The sequence below is a fragment of the Trachypithecus francoisi genome, unplaced genomic scaffold (assembly GCF_009764315.1).
Source record: "Trachypithecus francoisi isolate TF-2019V2 unplaced genomic scaffold, Tfra_2.0 Lachesis_group8, whole genome shotgun sequence".
Taxonomy (NCBI): Eukaryota; Metazoa; Chordata; class Mammalia; order Primates; family Cercopithecidae; genus Trachypithecus; species Trachypithecus francoisi.
This window is the reverse complement of record NW_022681473.1, coordinates 30221838-30240594: the sequence shown is the minus strand read 5'-3', so window position 1 is coordinate 30240594 and position 18757 is coordinate 30221838. Positions and strand designations below refer to the sequence as shown.

Genomic DNA, 18757 nt, shown 5'->3' with positions numbered 1-18757 from the left:
CTGGGAAAATAGTTTATAGTTTTGGCTGACTGATGGATTAGCATTCTAGACTGTTTATTTCTTCGCTAGAATTTACTTTGCTAGCTCCCAGCCCTGTGGACAAGAGATCCTTTGCTTCACTTTAGGGAATGCTAAAGGTGAAAATAATACTTCTGTTTCTGTTATTTCTTAAACAGAGCGACTGTAAAGAAAGCTTAAGAGAGAGGCATATGGGTTCAGACAATACTTTCTGGCTGGTAAGGAAAGAAACCACAAGGATTAGGAGGTACACTGCACTTAGCGCGTGCACACACACACACACACACACACACACCAAGAACAAGCCAGGAACTTAAGTACTTTATGTACTGGGCTGAAATTCAGTATTCATAATCCACAGTCTTTGGTTGGTAGTAGCAGAGTGTTCAGTAAACATACAGATATTTTTGGATTTGTAGGTATTTTGTTCAGAATATAGCACCTTTTGCCTGACTCCAGGTGGAGAAGCATTGGTTATATGCAACACTTGGTCTGACTGTAAAGTAGGATTCTGTAAATAGAACTTTTCCCCATTAAATTCTTTTTGCCCCTTTGATTCTTAGAGCTTTTTGCCCTGTAGATTCTGCCCAATTTTTGAATGGCGAGCATCCTAAAAAACTCTAGCAGGTGGTGGTTCAACACGCAGAACATTTTGTTGAATAGCAGTTTAATGTTGATTGATTCTAGTTTTTTCTCTAGAAACCTGAGTGCTATTGGCATTTTGGAAAGGACAACTTTTCTTTTTGTGAGACCATCTTTTGCATTTCCAGTGAAAGCCAGTAGCACCCTCTAGTTATTACAACAGCTGAAAATGCCTCCCCCTTTTCTAGAAGCCCTGGAGAGGGACTGCATCAGCCCCAGTTGAGAATCACTAGCTAATATTGTACGTCTCTAGTAGGTTTCCTTGTTTGGCAATGGTGTGGGGTCCAGCCTAGAACTTACCCCACTAGAGGGGAAGTTCCACAAACCCTGCACAGATCCATGTCAGATTTTATTCCCTGTTGTTTTTGGTGCTTGAGGACAGGGCTTGAGCTTTGTAGATTCTCAATAGATATTTGCACCGGGTTGGTGGAAAGAGTATACATACAGTAATTATAGCACTAATGTCACATAACTTACTCAAACTGAACTGCAGAGTTTTTTGTAAGCAGAGGTGATATTCAAAATATTTGACCAATAGTACTCGCACAAGCATGAACCAATCAGAACTTATCCCGGAGATTCTGGAAGCCCCCCGATGGAACAGGCAACCTTTACCTGCTGGCTTGTGGGAGAGTCCAGGGGGTTCCAGGGATAGAAGTCAGGGAAGCAGGGCACAGTGAGAGATGACATGTATTTGTTAACAAAATTTTAGCAGCCAGCAAGGCAATCCTAGAACATGCTTCTGAATATTAGAAGACCATTTTGCAGAGTGCAGTACACAGAATGTTTTCAGGACACTCTGGTGAAATTTCCTTAGAAAAGGTTCTCTTCTGGTTTCTAGGCTTTCACAACTTATTTTTCTAGAATTCCCTTCCCCTTGCTTAGTCAATGGGAGTCCAGATTATTCAAGAAAAGCTTGAGAAAGAATTGGGATTCATCCGGTACTTCATGGGAGTAACCCACAAATGACTGTTCCTCATGAGCTCAACCGAGGTTTGACACACTCACAAAGCCTTCTACCCTCTCTGCTCTTGCCCCTGAAGCCGTGACCTTTGGAAGAGTAGTTCTCCCTGTGAGCATCCTAAACTTCAGTCTCCAGAACTTGGCTGAGCAATTGCTCCTGTGGGAAGGAAGGGCTAGTGACAAACATTCAGATGGCAGGAGATCAGGAGCTCTAGAGTTTCATTCTGCTTCTTCTCTTACCAGTTGAGCAATTTCAGGCAGACAGAGAAAAAAGTACATATTAGTGTTGGGTGTCTGTGGGCAAATCTCATAGCCTCTCTCAGTTTCATCTTCTATAGAATGATGGATCTGCACTGACTGCTCTTTAGAGCTCATCCAGCCAGGAGTTCTCGAGTCCCATCTCCTTTGACTGTCTCTGGGTCATGGAGGTGGAAGGCTCATTCTTGTTTCAGTCTTATGCCCACCGCTCTGGCTGCTGGTCAGCTCCTCCCTCACTTACATGGCTGGCACCTTTGGGCTCTACATATGGGAATCTGGGGCTTGGTCCCCTCTCCTTTGGTGTTTGCCAAAGGGTCTACTGGGCGGTGGGGTCTCCAGTCCTAGGCCTTAGCTTAGGGGCTCTCCCATGGGAAACTATGGCAATGTCTCTTCTTTCCTCCTTTACATTCACTCCTGCACTTCTCTCTCTATTTCACTGACTCTCACTCATGGTGTTTCTCTTTCTCTCTCTATTCTCTCTCTCCTCCTCTCACCTCCTTTCCTTCTTCACACCCTTAGACCTGGAACCTACCAGCTCACCTACTTCAACTCCAAGGAAACCAAAATGCTAAGGTCCCTGTCTCTGTTGTTAGATTGCTGCCTTCCTTCTCTGGGCCCTCAGGAAAGTTACTTAACCTCTCCTTGCCTCAGTTTCCTCATTTATAGATGTAATATGAATTCCCAAGTCGTTGGGTTAATTAAACGAGATGATCCATGTAAAGCACTTACAGCAGCATGTCTGGCAGATGGGAATTGCTCACTGCTAGTGATTTCTTTTCTCCCCTGCAGCAAGTTGATTTGGACTATGAAATACATATGGGTGTGATAAAGTTAATTATTAATTTGCTCTGGGAAATTTGCATTATTTTTCCTTCAAGCATTTAAAAAACAGATGAGCGATTTGCTAACTTAGTTTTCTTCTTAGATTCAGCTGCCATTCCCATCCTTTCCCACAAGCACACACATACTTCAGTTTCCCTGAACTCTTTGGGGTTCCCAGACTCATTGAGCTATGTTATGCCTCCTTGTTTTTGCATTTGCCTGGCATGTCCTTTCAGCAGTCTGTCTTCTTTGTCTTTGGGGGTGGTGGGACGGAGAGACTTCCTGTCAATGGATGTCTCAGGAATTGGCTCACATGCCACCTCCTCTGAGAAGCCTTTCCTGACCACACACCACCTCTTTCAGGAAGCCTTCCCTGACTGCTGCTTCTCTCCACAGCAGAGTTAAATGCTTTTTTTTTTTTGTGCTTTGTAGATATATTGTCACAGGGCTTATACCATGGTGGCATCATTATTTCTACTTACTTGTCTCTCATTCTAAATGCAATCCTTGAAGGCAGGGACTATGTTTTATCTATCTTCTTGTTCTCAGCAGCCAGTCCAGTTTTTTTTTTTTTTTTTTGGCATAGCAAGTGCTTAGTAAATGTTAAATAAATGAAGAAGATGGGAAGAGATCTCCTAATGCCTCAATAGAGAAGTCGCAAGTCATTGTTCTAAAGGACATTCATTTTACTAAGATAAAAGTTTCTCTGTCCTATTCTTACCTTAGGCACAATTTTAACAAGTTTTTTTTTTTGTTTTTTGTTTTTTTAATTCATAGCTGATTAGAAAGAACAGGTTAGAAGAGGTGGGGAAGAAGCTGTTAGAGGTAAGAATACTGAAAGCAGAAATGACACCTGGCCCTCTGATAGTCATAAGAACAGCAAAATTACAAAACGCACAATTGAGCACGCAAGTAAGGGCTTGTTTCACGTATGGGAAGCTAATTTAGGTGGCATAGGACATTCCTGCATGGCCCAACAATTAATATTCAATGGAATGTCCCGAGTTACAAGAAGGTTAAATTATGCTTTGCATACTCTGCTTAAGAAAAAGCAAAAGCGTTGAAACCTATTGGGTTTTTCATGGAAGAAGCCACAGCCATTTGGAAATGACACAGCGATCTTTAATCATTAAGATACTTTGACATTTTAACACAGAAACTGTGTTGCTGGATGGGGGAGATTCTGCAGTCTCATCACTACATTTGGGTATGAAGGCCATCTTGCCAATAAGCAGCAGAATGGCAAATAGAAGATACCTTAGGACATTGTTTCTCACGCTCTCCTCTTTGGAGCCCTGGGGTTTCCTTAGCATTCTCTTGTAGATGGTGCTGGGGGGTGGCAGGTGGCAGGGAATCGTGTTCTCTCTGTCTACCATGATTAGCCCCCTGTTTTCTGTGCAACTGGTGGAGTGTCAGAGGAAGATTTTGTTTGAAGGAAATAGTCCTCATCTGAAAAACATGGTAACAGTTTTGTTGTGACAGGTAATATGCGTATTGGATAGATGTTCTTAGCAGGCAGTGGTTAAGAGCATCATGCAAGGGAGTTTGAGTCCCAGCTCCTGGGCTTCACATCTCTGTACTTCAGTTTTCGTCATTTGTAAAATGGGGATAACAATAGTACCTGTCTCACTGGGTTGTTAGAATTAAATTAGTTAAATAAAATACGTCAAGTGCTTAGAAAAGTACCTAAGATACAATAAATGCTATGTTAAATGTTTGCTGTTTATTATTTAAGAAGCTCCTTGATCAAGCATGCCCTGTAGGGGGAAGACAAAGCTCTGAAAACTGATGCTATCTGAGCTTTGAAAAATAGGCGGGTACACAGCCACAAAAAAGAACGAGATCCTGGTCTTTGCAGCAACATGGATGGAGCTGAAGACCATTATCCTAAACAAAGTAGCACAGGAATAGAAAACCAAATACTGCATGTTCTCACTTATAAGTGGGAATTAAGCACTGAGTACATGTAGACACAAAGAAGAGAACAAAAGACACAGAGACCTACTTGAGGATGGGGGATGGGAGAGGGTCAAAAAACTACCTATTGATTACTGTGCTTATTACCTGAGTGACGAAACAATCTGCACATCAAACCCCGGCAGCACGTCATTTATCCATGTAACAAACCCGCGCACGTACTCCTGAAACGAAAATGAAAATCTAAAAAAAATCCTGGGTGGTAAAATATGAATTTTTTATGTTATTATTTGTTTTGTACTTCATTTTGTAATTCCTCAAAATTAAAAGATCATCAAAGCGAGAGAACAAAAAACATAAATAAAAATAAACCTTATTTTGCCCAAAATGTTTTAAAAAGGAAAATAGGTAGGTTATTTGCCACATGGAAAGGGGCAGTGCATTTTAGTTGGAAGATCAAGGCAAGGAGAGTGAAAGATTGTATGTCCAGGCACTGTCCGTAGCTAGCGCACATGAGATGTGTACTAAATGGCAAATGGTCCCCAGGTCAGCCACTGTGGTCAGAATGTAAGGGGTGGGAGGGAGTGATGAAAAACAAATAGCACAGTGCCTGTGCTGTGCTGGGGACAATCTATCTCTCTTGTTTGCCTTGCTAAGGAACCAGAACTTTCTTCCCAGTAACATCTTTACTATTTATTTATTTATTTTTGAGATGGAGTCTCACTCTGTTGCCTAGGCTGGAGTACAGTGGCACAATCTCGGCTCACTGCAACCTCCACTTCCCAGGTTCAAGTGATTCTCCTGCCTCAGCCTCCCGAGTGGCAGGGATTACAGGTGCGTGCCACCATGCCCAGCTAATTTTTGTATTTTTAGTAGAGACGGGGTTTCACCACGTTAGGCAGACTGGTCTTGAACTCCTGACCTCAAGTGGTCAACCAGTCTTGGCTGCACAAAGTGCTGGGATTACAGGTGTGAGCCTGGCCCCAGTGACATCTTTAAATTTCCATTCTTGAAAGGTGCTCTGGCAGTGCTGTGGAGAATAAATAAATCAGAAAGGAGAGAGATGGATGGAGTCAGTGGCTGTTTTAAAGATAAAACTCATAGGGTGGGGTATGAGACAAAGAGAGGGAGAGGTCGAAAATGATTCTGGAGGCTCCTGGTTTGGGCAGTTGGGTAGATGAGATGCTGCTCATCAAGATAGGGAAGGCAGGAGGAGGAGCAGGTTTGGGTGGGGCGAAGGAATGAGTTCATTTCTGGGACAGGTTGGATTTGAGGTGCCTAAAGGGAAATTGAGGGGACATACCCAGTTGACAGTTGAATGGCTGAGTCTGGACCTCAGAAGAAAGGGAGCTAGAGATACTGATTTGGAAGTCAGGAGCTTATAGATGAGAGTTGAAACTTCAGGAATGTTTGAGTTCACTCAGGGAACGAGTACAAAGTGACAGAAGAAGAGGGAGAAGAATGGAACACGGGGGAACACAGACCACAGAGGGGCAGGCCCAGGAAGGGGTCAACAGGAGAGATGAGGGAGGGGCAATGTGACAAAGCTCTTGGCTTGGGTAAGGGGGATGCAGAGCAGTGGTCGAAGGGGACTCTCCCAGGCCTTGCCCACCCTGATAATTGATCTGAAAAACAATATTGCTCTCAAAGGGTAAGAAGGGATTTATGGTCTTGGGAACAGTGTGTTTTGGAGATGGAAAGAATCTCAGAGATTTTGTGGTTCACTGGTTTAAAAAAAGGTTTAAAGGAGACAGCTCTTTATTATTAAAAAAAACTGAAACTTTGTGCTAAATCCCAATAGATGATTGATAAACACAGAACTGCCACAAATCCCAATAGATGATTGATAAACATAGAGCTGCCACAGCCAGGCATGGTGGCTCACACCTGTAATCCCAACACTTTGGGAGGCTAAGGCGGTAGATTACCTGAGGTCAAGAGTTCAAGACCACATCAGCCAGCATGGTGAAACCTTGTTTCTACTAAAAATACAAAAAATTAGCCAGGAGTGGTGGCAGGTGCCTGTAATCCTAGCCACTTGGGAGGCTGAGGCAAGAAAACCACTTGAACCTGGGAGGCAGAAGTTGGAGTGAGTTGAGATCCCGCCATTGCATTTCAGCCTGGGTGATTCTTCAGCCTGGGTGACGGAGTGAGACCCTGTCTCAAAACAAAAACAAAAACAAAAACAAAAACAAAAATCAAAACAGAAACGAACAAAAAAAAACCTCCCACAGAGCTGCCGTCATTGAGGCTGGAGTTGGACAGCTTCTCCCAACTGTCTTGGAGCAGCCCGTGGACCCTATCTTTCCACAGATATTTGTATACCAAGACCTGCACTTAGCTCTGGTTGTAGCTGTGGATAAAAAGGCAGTTCTTGCCCCTGGGCTCAATGGTTTTCAACCTTGGCTGCACTTTAAAATCACCTTAGGAGCTTAAAAAAGTTCCCAATGCCCAGGCTGTGCTCCATACCATGAAATCAGAGTCACTGGGCAGACACCTCAAGCATCAGTAGTTTAAAAACTCTCCAGGTGATTTCAATGTGCAGTCACATTTGAGAACCAGCTGAGTACCGTGTAGACAATCAGGTGAGCTAAAGTATTTCTACTGAACCCAAATGGTAGAACCTTGAACCTGTTCACTCTCCTCGTTTTATTCATGAGGATCCAGGAGTTAAGTCGGCCAAGGTGGACAGAGAAGGTATTGGGCCTGGAACCTCTGTCCTCTGACTTCTTAGCGCACATTCCTGTCTTCCTGCACACCAGTGTGGCCTCAGCTTGCTGGGCGCTATGTGGCCCTTAACCTGATTGGTCGCTGGGCTTAGATGTTAAGTAAAAACCTGGTGAATGATCTGCATTGTTCTCTCTTTTCACCAAGGCTGTCTTCTTTCTCTGTGAAAAGCTAATTGAATTCTTTCTCTAAATGGGGTATTCTTCATTCAGAGGCAGCACAATGGACCTCTTTCACTGACAATTCAGTTTCTAGTAACAGAGACTGTGGGGCCTGCCAGCAATCTCCTTGTGAAACTGGCATGCTCTTGGTTCTGAAAATGAACCATGGGCACCAACACCTGGAGAAACAGGGAGCCCCTGTTTAAGCTGAGAAGGGTGCTGGAGGTCCCTGTGTGATGTTGGGTCAGTGGAGGAACTTCTCTGAGCATTAGTTTCAGAATGAAACATTGAGGACATAGGATTACTGTGAGGATTAAATGACTTGATATATACAAAGGGTGGGGCACCCATTATGGGCCAAATGCTAAGCTAAGGCTCTTGTATACACAATATGCAATTTAATCCATAGGATTAAATCAGCAAATTCAATGTTATAGATTGTTATCCCCAGTTTATAAATGAGGACACTGAAGCCCAGAGAAGCCAAGTAACATGTTCAATGCTACACAGTCATTGAAGGAGCTGGTCTTGGGCTTCCCCACAGCAAGAGGTCAGTATGATGTTAGCTATTGTATTTTATGAGACATTGTTTGGAATTCAGATGGGAGGAAAGAAAAGATGGCATGAGAGGTAAGATTTTTCTTATTACTTTGGAGACTATGCTCAGAACCATGATGTTTAAGATAGAAGCTGAGGAGTTTCATACTGGGAACAGGGAGAAAGAAACTAATTTTTGCTGGGTGCAATTTAAGCACCATCCCATGCCTGTTTTGTGTACATTATTTAATCTGTAGGAATATACCTTCAAGGAAGGTGTTGTGGATTTTTATACCTATGTTGGAAATGAGGATTCGGAAGTTCAGAGAATGTAAGCAACATGCCCAGTGTCACGGAGCAAGGTAAAAACCAGACTTTGGACCAAGATCTATCTGGCCTTGGAAGCATCTCCCCTTTGGCCTGGTCTTTGCTCTGTATGTCTTGTTGACCCCAAAGAACAAAGTCATCTACATGTTTCAGGTGACTTTTTAACTTCCTTGTGAAAGTCATCCCCACTCCCAAGTTCCCACAATAATCAGAAAGGGTGGTTTGCTAGGCTATTTCCTTGGTAGTCAGATTGGGAGGAGAATAGCACTAATACTAATACTAATAACCATAATTATGAGTAATGTTGATTGAACACTATGTTCCAAGTGCTCAATATGTTCTGGACACTGTTGCAAGAACTGGACAGATATTATCTCATTTAATTCTTACAGTGTTCCTATATCGTTAGAATAGTTACTCTCCTCATTTTTGTAGATGGGAAACTGTGGCACAGATCAGTTGACCAACTTGTTTAATATTACACAGCTAGTCACAAAGCAGCTGGGAATTATTATTATTATTATTTTTTTGAGACAGGGTCTCTGTCTCCCAGGAGTGCACTGGTGTGATCTCGGCTCCCTGTAACCTTTACCTTCCCAGTTTGAGAGATCCTCCCACCTAAGCCTTCTGAGTAGCTGAGACTACAGACATGCACCACCACAGTCACATAATTTTTTGGATTCTTTTGTAGAGATGGAGGTTTTGGTACGTTGCCCAGGCTGGTCTTGAACTCTTGGAACAAGCGATCCTCCTGCCTCGGCCTCCCAAAGTGCTGGGATTATATGCAGAAGTCACTATGTCTGGCTGAGCCAGGATTTTAGCCATGTGGTGAAACCCAGAAATCACTTGGTGGAACTTGCCGGAAGCAGATACTGTGGCCCTCATGCCTCTTGACCTGGTTTGCTATTGACAGTTGCCAGGTGTTTGATGAGGGAGTGCTCCCTGGGGAATGGCTTTCCTTCCTCTTGATTTTGAGGGAACAGTTTCCTGGTGTGTGAGTTTCAGAGTGAGCCGGAGAGCAAGGTCTCTGACTATTTCCTGCCCATAGATGTCCATGGACTTGGTCTCCATTTAACTTGGCTCCAACCTGCTCCCTCAGCTGAGCTCTCAGGCCTGCCACATACCCCTGCCTGCTAAGAACCCAAGACAGAATTTCCTGCCTCCTTTAAGGAGGGGGGCTCCCTTCCCAGAGGTGGGTCTCTTGTGCTTTCTTGCCTTGTTCTCATGCCACACTCTCTGCTTCAGGCCACCTTTGTTTCCCCAACCTTGGATCTGGGAGTCAGATCCACATCCTATCTTGGATGGCGGGAGATCCCTTGTGTGTCTCTGACCTTGGCTATCATATTTTTACATTTGAACAAACTTAGTGTGGAGAGATTAACTTGCTCCAAGGCACACAGTGAGAAGGCACAAGTAAAGAAGTAAGCCAAGCTAGGATTTGAGCCCGGGTCTGTCTGACACCAAAGCTCCTAGCCACTATCCCTTGTGGCTTCTCATGTTTTTTTGCCCTTGTCTCTCTTCATTCTGAAGTCCAAAGTGTCACATGAGTGGGGGAGCACTTGGGTCATTTGGGTGAGGGCGGCGGCTCCTCTACTTTCCATTTTCTCCCTGCCCAAACTGTGTGCCCTGTGAGCTCTCAAATCTGGAACCAGGGGGATCCTGCACAGTTTGTTTGGGGCAGAGTGTAAATAAGTCACTTGTCTTTCTCTCTGAGCGTGACAGGAACAGCTCTGTCATGTGTGAATGTGTGTGTACATCTGCGTGATCCACCCTCCGTTACTTGCCCCTCCTGACAGATAGCTGATCCTGTGCCTGAGTTTGACTCATTTTGGGTCAAAAACAACCCCGACCTGAAGGTAAGAAGTCATCCAAGCAAGATTGGAGGGTGAGATAATGTGGCACTTGCAATGAATTCATTTTAACTGGTGACTTTTTCCACCTGAGTTCTCATGTGTGAAGAGTGAGTCCTGGTGAGGGGAGGCATGCTGGGGGAAGCTAAAAACACAGCCAGGCTCTCTGGGAAGAGCTGAGGTCTTCCCACTGCAAATGCTTAGGAACCCAGCCCCTGGAGCAGTTGCAGAGGGTGGGACTGGGCTGCTGGTGCAGACCTCTGGGTACCATGCATTCTGTAGTGAGCATTTATCAGGCTCATGGCAGCTAGCTTTTTTGAATACCCTTCTTCAGTTTGTTTCTGCTTTCTGAGTCTTGGTTCCCCAACAGAGGAGCCAGACTCATGTCTTCTCAGCCCCCTTTACAGCTGGGTCAGGGAATAGGACTGAGGCTCCTTCAATGAGATACCCCCAAATGGAATTTGATTTTGAAGGGGGGTACTATGAAAAAGCCCACTTTTTATATTACCCCTACAAGGGATAATTTGCAGGGATTCCTGCAAGGGATCCATTTTCAGCAGTGGTTGAGGTCCTGGCAGGGTCAGTGTAGAGTCTGTGCCTAGTGGTGCTGGCAGTGTCACTTCTGCAGGAGCAGCTGGGGATTGGGCGTTATTCTGGGTGGCAAAGTTTCCAATCTGATCCAGATACTCAATATGCTTTAAATATTTTGAGGCATGTCAAATGGCCTAGACTATGGTATATCGTGGTATACATTCCACAGATGCTTGAAAAGAATGTGCATTATGCTGCGTCTGAGTGGAGAGTTCTGTAAATGTTGATTAGACCCTTTTGGTTGATGGTGTTGTCAAGTTCTATATTCTCATTGATAATGTGTCTAGTTTTTGACTATCAGTTGTTGAGAGACGGGTATTGAAGTCTCTAACTGTAACTGTGTACTTATCTATTTCTCCCTTCAAGTTTTTACTCCATATGTTTTGCAGCTCCATTGTTTGGTGCATACCTATTCAGGATTGCTATGTTTTCCTTGTGGATTGACTCTTTATCTTCATTATGTAATGTTCTTTCTACCTCTGGTAATCTTCTTTGCTTTGAAATTTACATTATCAGATATTAATATAGCCACCTTGCTTTCTTTTGATTAAAGTTTGCATGACTTTTTCTTCCCATCCTTTTTTACATTCAACCTACCAATATCGTTATTTGAAGTGGGACAACATTTAGTGAAATCATATTTTATGATCCAGTCTAACAACCTCTGTCTTCTTTGTGTATTTAATTTCTGTATCTAGACCAACATTTAATGCAATTGTTGGTGTGTTAGGCTTTAAATATGCCATTTTATTTTTTGTTTTTTGTTTATTTTGTTTCTGTTTTATTTTATCTGCCTTCCTGTGGTTTATTTGAACATTTTAAAAATTAAATTTTGATTTATCTGTTACATTTTTGACTGTACCTCTTTGACAGCTTTTTTAGTGGTTGCTCTAAATATTATGTATGTATGTTTATATATACATATACACACATATATAAAACTTTTATATGTATATTAAAAACTATATATATACTTTTATATATACATAAAACTTGTTACAGTCACCTGGCATGGACATATACCAGTTCAAGTGAAGTGTAGAAACATATCTCCCTTTAGATCCTTTTACTCCCTTCATTTACAATGTATTTAAAATATTTCCCTCAAATACACTTAAAAACATATTAGGTAATGTTATAAGTTTTGCTTCAATTATCAAATGTAACTTAGAAAACTCCAGAGAAAAAATGATTCTAGATTTCATTTATATTTTTGCTGTTATCATGTTCTTTTTTCTTCCTAATGAAGAAAAATGATTTCTTCTTTTGGTCTAAGATTCCCCTTTTTGGTCTTTTTTTTTTTTCTTCTGTTCCGAGAAATTTCTCCACCCAGGCCTCGTAGTGACAAGTTTTCTTAGTTTCCTTCATCTGAGAATGTCTCAATTTCTTATTCATTCCTGAAGGATATGTCTGCTGGATATTGGATTCTGAGTTGACAGTTCTTTTCTTTCAGCATTTAAGTAATTTTTTGTGCCACTCCCTTCTTTCTTCCTTAGTTTCTGATGAAAAGTACAGTGTTATTCAAATTGTTTTTCTTTTATAGGTACGGTGTTTCTCTCTAGCTGCTTTTAAGATTTTTGTTTTTGAATTTCAGAAGTTGACTATGATGTGTCTGGGAATGGATTTCTTTGGATTTATCTTGTTTTGGGTTTGTGGCTCACCTTCTTCAATCTGTAGATTTATGCCTTGCAAATTTGGGAAGTTTTCAGCCATTATCTCTTCAAATACTTCCTCAGGCCTGCCCTCTCTCTCCTTTCATTCTGGAATTGCCGTGACATGCATTTAAATCTTTTCTGATAATTCTGTAAGTCCCTAAGGTGCTGGTGATTTTTTTTCATTCCAGTCTATTACCTCCCTGTTATTCAGACTGTGTTATTGTTATACTACTATCAAGTCAACTGTTTCTTTTTTCTGTGCCCTCCATTCTGTTGGTGAGCCCATTCATTAAGTTTTTAAAATTTTTTGGTCATTATATTTTCCAGTTTATCTTCTATTTATTTACTGTGACATTCGATTTCTTTGATGAAACTCTCTATTTCTTCACTTGTTTCAAGTATGTTTATAATTTGTACACTGAAGCACTTTAGTGATATTTGCTTGAAAATCTTGGCAGATAATTCTAATGTTTCTGTTATTTTGATGTTGACATCTATTGATTGTCTCTTTTACATTCAAATTAAAATTTTCATGATTCTTGGTGTGGAGAATTATTTTTTATGGAAAGTGGAAACTTTGGTTATTATGTTATGCTACCCTGGATCTTATTGACACCTTCTATTTTAGCTGGGCTTTAGTTTTTTGACACTGCTCTAGTAGAGGAAGTGGAGTGCTGCCTTGCTGGTCTACTGACACCTGAATTGGGGAGGGGTTCCTCATTACAAGAGCAGTATTGGGAGTTTTGGTTCCTCACCAGGCCTTCACTGATACCACCCTGGCTGGGAAGGGTAGGAATGCCTTGTTACTGCTTGTCACATGTCGTCCACTGACACTGCAGTAAAGGGAAGAGGACTCATTATGTCTGGGTGATGGTAAAGCCCTGACTTCTCCCTTAGCTCCTCTGACACCATTCTGCACCCTGATATTGCTGGCTGGGGTGGAGGTCCAGGCTCCCCATGAGAGATCCACCTACACTGTGGTAGGTGGGGGCTTGTTACCACTGGGTGGTGATGAAAGTCCCAGCTCTCTACTTGGCCTTCTCTGACACCAGGCTGGCAGGGGTGTTAGGAGTCATAAGACAGCCTGGCAAGAGTGGAGGTCTAAGTTCCCCACTTGGCCTTTGCTGGCCCCGGTGAGGGCGGGCCTGGGTTTTTTCTGTGATATTTGGCTGGACTAGAGCAGTTATTGCCTAAAAGTTTCCTGTCTTGCTACCTTCCCCCTTTCCTGGTCCCTGGCTAAAGAGAGTTGGCTTTTATTGGGGCTTTTATGTCTGTGCTCATTTGCATTTCTGGGTTACAGAATAAATGCTTCACGTAAGCCTGGGATATAAGAAACAAAAAGAAAACCCAGAAATCTCACATCTATGACTTTCCTGGGGTCCCAACTACCTAAACTGTCTGCCTTCCTCTATGCACTTTGCAGAATTTCCTTGTGATTGTTCTATAATGTCTATGGTTTTCAGCATACTTAGTGGGAGAAACAGTGTGAAGTACACCTACTCCATTTCCTCAGAAACAGAAGTCTCAACGTCCTTTGAAAGCTTCCTTTTTGCAGAAACTAGCCATACTGTGCTCTGTTGTTTGCAACAAAGAACGCCGGCTGATTCCCTTTCCTTTTGTGAAGGTCAGGGGCAGAGAAGAGCTGTCCCCTGAAGCTGAGAACATTGGTCTTATCAATAAGTTCCCAGAAGTGGTAGCCCTCTGCTTTGCCTATGAGTGACTTTCCTCTGTTTTCTCCAGATCACAACAGGTTATCTTCAGAACATGACCAAAAGCATTCTCGTGACTGTTTTTCCCCTTTTTCTTTTTTCAGATCTAGACCTGCAGATACTTTCAATTTTTTAAATTTCAAAAGTAATACTTGCTGCTTATAGAAAATTTAGAACATATAGACAAGTGAAACAGAGAGCACCCACATCAGAATAGCTACTGCTAATCTATGATATATAAAGATTATGTCTACATATGTATTACATAAATATAATACAGATACTCCTTGAACTTGCAATGAAATTACATTCAGATAAGCTCACTGTGAGTTGAAAATATTCCAAGTCAGAAATGCATTCAATGTGCCTAACCCACCAAATATCATAGCTTCACCTAGCCTATCTTAAATGTGTTCAGAACACTGACATTAGCCTACAGTTGGGCAAAATAACCTAACATAAAGCCAATTTTATAATAAAGTATTGAGCATATCATGTAATTTATTGAGTACTATACTGAAAGTGAAAAAAGGATGCTCGTATGGGTACTCAAAGTATGGTTTCTACTGAATGCTTATCATTTTTTGCACCATTGTAAAGTCAAAAAATCATAAGTCAAACCATTTTAAGTCAGGAACTGTCTGTATATTATTGTATCTATGCAATAAAATATACCATATGCTGTACTTTTTGTTTAGCAACTTGCTTTTTCACTTAACCAGATATCTTAACATCTTTTCACTGCAATAAATATAGTTTTAGATAATCATTTTTAATGGTTACATAATATTCCATTGCAAGAACATAGTTATTTACATATCTGTTCTGTGTTGTAGAATATGGAGATTATTTCCAATTTTTTCCATTGTAAACAATTCTGCATGGAACTTCTTTGTAGATAGTCATTGTGCACTTATATGATTATTTTAAAATACTCCCCTAAGAATGGAATAGCTGGGCTGCAGGGAATGCACATTTTTGAAAAGACATCTTTTGATATGTATCTTCACCTAGCTTCCCTATCGTGCTTTTAGTCCTAATCCCATTTCTTGGCTCTCATTTGGCTCCAGAGTGATCTTGTTTACAGAGCACACACGATGCTTCCTCCAGACTCCCCTCTACTTTTTTCTGTCCACAAGCACTAGTTTGCAATAGGATGACACGTGTGAAGTTAATGCACATGCTACCATACCTTCCATCTTCCACTTTATCACATCCTAAGGCCTTTCTTCATTCATGACATGGTGTAACTTCTGAACAAAGGTGGCAAGTGTTTAATTTTAGGTTTAAGTGCTGAAGGATCCAGATGTAAGATAGCAACATTTGGGAAGTAGATGTGATCAGTCAGTTTTTTCCCTCACCACTGACCTCTCACCTTCTGGGAATAAAAGAGGTAGAGATGAAGTAAAGGGGCTAGGCATGAGTGTGAGTGGCCCTACTTTGTGTCCCCCTCCAAACAGGAAGGTATAACTTGGCAACAGGGGCATGGTAGTCCTATTTGTTTGAACAAAATGTCCAAGGATGGCCAATATCATGTAAAGCCAGTAAAAGTAAAAACCAGCTGGTGGGGTAGGGAGGAAGTTTCCCATCAACTCTGAGGTTCATGAGGGTCCTCTAAGAGGACCTCTAGAAGGACCTCATGAGGGAACCCCTAGGAGTCAGCAGATCTAGGGCTGCCATGTATGGTTGTATAGTGTGCACACTGCACAAATGTGCTGGCCAAGGGGTCATGGAATTGAAATTCACCTCATCTTTCATTGTCAAGAGTTGAACTCTGGTAGAGGGCTGTGCCCATCTAGGTAAAGGGATGCACTTTTCTTTGTACAAAGTACAGTCTGCTTATAAACCATGTACCCACAGAGCAGCATGTACCCAGAGGAGGTTTCTTTTCAAATTCTTCTGCCTAAATGGGGCATTACTTTTATACAGGCCACATAAAGGCAGATGATGCTCCTGCATGAATATACTTTGCAAACCACAATAAGTATTTACCAGTACATAGAATTTGGCCTTCTATGTTGAGTCCACAGTTTGCTAGTAAATTTCAAAACAAGTTCGGTACATTTCCTTGTCCCGAACTCAGAAAATGACTGGTTGGGTGTGGGCAAGAGGCCAACAGCCTGTCGGAAGAGCAGTGACTGATACCGTCACTAAACTATGGAGAAACCTGCTAGGCGAGACCTTATCTTGGCAGAATCTTCTGTTGTGATATTTTGGGGATCTATGAATCTCAACACAAGGAGACCAAGGGAACCCTTCAGTGAAACATCCTTATTTTGTAATCAGAAAATGACAACACTGAGAAATGGTAGCCTATTCTCAAGGCTACGAGGTGGTGGAGCTGGAACTCAGATCTGAAGCGTCCTGGCTGTGTTCCCAGGATTCTTCAGTTGGCTGTGTGATTATGGGAACCACATTGCCAAATAAATGATGGGGTCTTCCTCACTGGTCTCTTTCCCCAAAAGGCAGATATACACTTCTTGGAAATGTTCTAGACATGGTCCTACCTCCAGGGAGGAGTATGCCTCACACCACATGGGAAGTCTGGGAATGTGACCTCCTGTGATGTCAATGAAAGGGGCAATCTCTATATCAACGGCTTCTGCAGCATAAAATGCCTCCTCATTCTTGCCCTGGTGCTGACTCAGCCGTATCTACTTCCTGGGCTGCAACATGGCCACTCCAAACAACAAAAACAATAATAATAACAACACTAATGACGGTAAACATCATCATGATGTCGCTTGGTCGAGGCAGAGCACCTTTGATCTGGGGATCTCCAAGCATGTTGCCAACATGATCCAGCAGCTAGTGTCATTATCTCCCTTTTACAGACAGAGAATATGAGACACAAGAAGTTTAAGCCAGAAGGTCAAGGTCATGCGGGGTATTATTAGTTGGGGCATGTGAGGAGCTCAGATTGTTAGCTCTGAAATAAAAGCTCAAGGCACTTAACAGGCTTTTGGTTGACAATGGCCACTCTTTATGAAGACTGTATATTTTTATAAACCATGCCATAAAGGTAAATGACAATCATTAGATTTTATTTCAAGCATGTCTTCCACAATCTTAAATGCAATGAGCATGTGGCAGAACTTCCCCAGCTTTGAGTAACCAGTTCCACATATATCTCCTCTCTAACACTCAGGTAGGTCTCCAGTGGTTCAGGAAGGTGAGCCTAATCTTCTCTACCAAGACTCAAAGCGGGCATTATGTGCCAGAGGAAGCACTGGCCAGAGTCTCGGGACCTCAGTTTGAAACACAGCTCTCCCTTTATTGGCTGTGCCACCTTAGAGAAGGCACTTTTATTCTCTGGGTTCCCTCCTTCAACTGTCATGTGAAGAATTTGCATGAAATAATTTATGTTAAGCTTTTAAAATGAATTCATGGTTTTGTGAAAATTCACCCTACTACATTTTTTTGTTTGTCTGTTTTCAAGTTTTTTCCCAGAGGCTTCAGAGAACCTGCCTTTTCCTAGGTTTGAGCCTTTGGAACATTCCACATCTTCTTATTTGTTGCTATATTATCATTTTTCAAAGAGTTTCAAATTTTTGAAAGCAACAAAGATTCAGTCATAGTTCAGTGAAAGAAATAGACACCAATCCAGGTATTTCAAGCAGAGAGGGATTCATTTCAGGGAATCAGGAGCTTACAGAACTGTTGTTAAGGGCTGGGGGAGTGGAAGTCCGGATAGGTATCATTGCACTATCTCGAAGACATTCCATTGTAGCTGCGATCTAAATGTCACGGAACTGCTGCCCTTGCTGTTTTCACTATGAGTGCCTCTGGCACTCATGACACTGGTGACTGGACACTGGAATAAGGACTCTCTAAGTACTCTGTCTCTATTATATTGTTGCTTCATACAAGGGCATTATTGGGGGAATCTAATTTGTCTCTAGAACCATGCCTTTAGGGGTATTTTAGAAATACTGATTGTTTTTTTCTAGCTCCTGAGTTACAGGGAATGGGAAATTACTGCCAACAGTCCTATTTAGCACAAACACTGCAAATGTCACCTTCCCTGGTGTATTAGTCAGGGTAGGCTCTGCTATGCTGTAGTCATAAACAATCCTAAAATTTCAGTGACTTACTATGACAAATGTTGATTTCTCACTCACCAAATATCTGTTGCAGGCTGGGTGACCTTCCTTCTTGTTATAGGCATATCATCTTCTAGAACAAATGACCTTCAAGACATCAAGGCAGGAGAAGAAAGAGAGAGATGGAGGAAGCACATGTATCATTAGCCACTTCAGCTCAGGAGTGGCACGTGTCACTTATGCCTGTAGTTTGTGTCCAAAGCTAGTCACGTGGCTCACCTAGCTGTGAGGCAGGCTGGGAATATTGGGAAGCACATGGAATATTTGGTTAGCACTAGCTGTTTCTATTACTCTTGGTAACAAGAGGAGACATTTCGGTTTCAAGTTGGGGTGAACCTGGTTCTCAATCTCTCTTTCCTTCTCTGAAACTGTCAGAAGACACAGACTTTAGGGCTTCTCCAATGCCAATCTGAACACATTGCTTATTGGGGGTTTTGGAATCATAACCTATAGATCTGTGTGGCATCTTTGGAGAAT

At 42.1% G+C, this 18757-nt stretch overlaps 1 long non-coding RNA gene across 1 annotated transcript; it reads right to left on the bottom strand.

The window, feature by feature from the left end:
- Positions 1-3723: 3723 nt before the first annotated feature.
- Positions 3724-18426, bottom strand: LOC117081066. The gene is made up of 3 exons (XR_004436075.1): positions 18299-18426; positions 4768-4844; positions 3724-4152 (listed from the first exon to the last, which is right to left on the bottom strand). It is a non-coding gene; the product is annotated as an uncharacterized LOC117081066 (long non-coding RNA).
- Positions 18427-18757: the final 331 nt, after the last annotated feature.